The sequence below is a fragment of the Pteronotus mesoamericanus genome, unplaced genomic scaffold, assembly GCF_021234165.1.
Source record: "Pteronotus mesoamericanus isolate MK-2021 breed Mesoamerican mustached bat unplaced genomic scaffold, CSHL_Meso_final scaffold_167, whole genome shotgun sequence".
Taxonomy (NCBI): Eukaryota; Metazoa; Chordata; class Mammalia; order Chiroptera; family Mormoopidae; genus Pteronotus; species Pteronotus mesoamericanus.
Window position 1 is genome coordinate 24751879 of NW_026555308.1, and position 3247 is coordinate 24755125.

Sequence of the window (3247 nt, forward strand, 5' to 3'; positions counted from 1 at the left end):
ATAGAAGAGCTGGCTAATGAGTTTTCCTTTTAAAGTTGTAACGGCACTCATCGAGGGGGCTGACTCTAAAGGAAGAAGACCTGGGTTGACCCATCCAAAGCCTTTGCCATGGATGAACCCAGATGGCCAATTGGTAATGACATTGTCCCTTTCACACACTCAGGCTGGAAGCCCCTTATGATCTTGGACTTCATTCATCTAAGTCATGGCCACGGGCCTCCGCCAGCCCACCATGGCCAGTAGAGGTCATGAGACATCATGGTGCAGTGCCAGCTCTGAGTTCTAAAGCCAGCTTTGAGCTCGAAATGCTTCCTGTGCATTTCCTGGCCCTGAGCAAGTCCTTGTCTTTTCTGGGCCTGCCTTTCCCATCTGTAAAATGTGATGAAAGGACTCTAGGATTCCTTGGTGTTCTTCTCAAGCTGGTCAGTGGCCTCTGGGTCTGGAGGGAGAAGCTGCTTGAGGGACTTTCTTCCTGGCATCTGACATCATTCTCCACCCCCAAGGTCCTTAATTCACTTAAAAAAAAATTGAGCAAAAATGAACGTAACAAAATTAACCATTTTGAGCAAATAACTCAATGGCATTTAGTATATTCACAATGTTGTCTAACTACCACCTCTGTCTAGTTTCAAAGCATTTTCATTAGCCCAAGAGGAAACCCATTACCCATTCAACAGTGTCTCTCCTAGACCCTGGCAACCAAATATCTGCTTTCTGTCTCTATGGTTTTACCTAATCTAGGTGTTTCATGTGAATGGAATCATACATAACACATGACTTTTTTGTGCATGGTTTCTTTCATTTAGTATAATGTTTCCAAAATTCATTAATGCTATACATATTTAGCAGTTCATTTCTTTTTATGGATGAATAATATTCCATTGCATGCATATATCACATTTAAAAAAATCTATTCTTTCATTAATGAACATTTGGGTTGCTCCTACCTTTTGGCTACTGTGAATAGTGCTGTTATGGACATACAGGTACATATATTTGTTTAAGGAACTGCTTTTGATTCTTCTGGATATTTACCTATGAATAGAATTGCTGGATCATCTGGTAATTCTATGTTTAGTTTTTGAGAAACCCATATACTGTTTTTCACAGAGGTTTTACATTCTCTCCAGCAATTCACAATTCCAGTTTCTCCACATTCTCACCAATACTTGCTATTTTCCTTTTTTTAAAAATCATAGTTATCTTGGTGGGCATGAGGTAGCATCTCATTGTAGTTTTAATTTACATTTCTCTAATAACTAATGATATTGAGCATCTTTTCATGTGCTTGTTGGTCATTTGTATATCTTTGGAAATATGTCTTTTCAAGTCCTTTGCCCATTTTAAGTGGGTCATATTTCTATTTTTGAGTTGTAAAAGTCTTTTATATATTTTAGATACTAGTCCCTTCTGAAATCTATGATTTGCAAAAAAACCCTACAAAAACTGTACAGTTTTTCAGTTTCTTAATGTTCTTTGATGCACAAAAGTTAATTTCAATGAAGCCCAGCTTATCTGTGTTTTTCTTTTGTTGCCTGTACTTTCAGTGTCATATTTAAGAAACTACTGCCAAATTCAAGGTCATGAAGGTTTGTCTCTGTGTTTTCTTCTAAGAGTTTTATGGCTTTAGCTTCTATATTTAGGTTGTTGAGGCCTCAATTTGCTCTTAGAGGAAAAAGGAACCCACCTTAGCACAGAGCTGATTTCCTTTTTTGTCTCTCTGGGCTTAGAACTGGGAAGCAGTTACTTGAAACCCAAAGAACCTTTTGTTTAGTATGTATTAATGTTTTTCGGATGCTTTCTATTATCATCTGATCCCTGCAGCATCTTGTTGTACTCTTCTAAATGGAATTAGCAATGAAGAATCATATTAATAAGCATTTATACCATTGACCTTTATTAGCACCTGCTTTGTCTACATACTTCATACCCAAGGACCTCGCTTTTCCCATGCTGGACCTCAGTTCCCTGAAAGGTAAAATGAGATTTTGGCTGAGATGCTTCCAAGCATGGTTGTTGTCAAATGCTGCTTAGGTGCCATTCTCGCCAACCTGCTGCTCCCTAAATTCTGATGACCTGAGGGGTTGTTTTTACTTTCTGTAGCAGAAGAACTTTTAATGGGCAGATTCTTTGCAGAAATCTGGGTTGTAAACAGGTAAAAATGGAGTTTCTCTGGGTACAGCATGAGAGAAGGGCTTTGGTGACAGTGCCCAGATATCCAGGCGAGGCCGTAAGGAGAGCCCTCCCCTGGCAGGCAGGCCTGGAGCCCATCCTTGGAATGTTGCACCTGAAGCCTGGACACCGGGTGCTCCAGCTTACTCGCACGTGATCTTCATCCTCTGGCTAATGAGAGCAGGGGCCAGTAAGAAGAAATGGGGCCCTGCCCCATGGAGATTCTGGGAGGACATATCTCCTGGCAGCAGGTTTTCTGCCTGGGCCCCATCAGGAAAGAGCACGCTCCAATGGGGTCACTGCCTAGTGTTTAGTGGGCACGGTTGAGAGAAACCAACAGGGGATGGTGAGGCACCCTCCACCCCTGGAGAGGTGACAGGAAAGCCATCACATCTCAGATGTGGCTGTAGGAAAACTGTGGCTCCTGGGAATGGCACAGCTATTGTCCAGCCAGACAGAGCTGGGGCTCCATTGCCTCTCCTGTCTGCTCACCCATCTTCTATTCTTACCTGCTTTGGCCAAACCTGACAGAGGTGAGAGACCAGGGATCTGGGAAGGTAGCTGATGGAGGTCAGCATCCTAGGACATAAGACAGGGTGCCGAAGGGCAGCAAATGGATCTGGAACAATTGTTGGAAATCCAGCACCTGTCCCATGGCTTCTCATGGTTTGAGCTTCCCACAGGGGAGTTTTTAATGTTCAGCATTCCAGAAAGTCCCGTTTCAGTAAATGTGCTTGGTGTTGGGAAAGGTCCTCAAAGTAACTGTCAGGTGACTACTACTTCCCAAGAGTAAGTGGACACATACAATTCTGTCTGACTTAAAAATGCAATAAGAATCACACTGGACTTGAAATTACCTGGCTCATAGAGATGGGAAAGTTTAGTGATATCGTTGTATAAAAAGCAAGCTGACTCAAATCTCCTCAGGGAAAAAATTCCCTGGAGTCAAGGGTTGGTGTTGGTACAAAAAATAAAAACAAAAGATTCCCATGTCCACTAGCTTATTTTGATTCTTCCAACAGCTTGGGCTGGGAGGTGGGTCAGATGAATTCTGACCTGCTTTTAGCTGATGAGA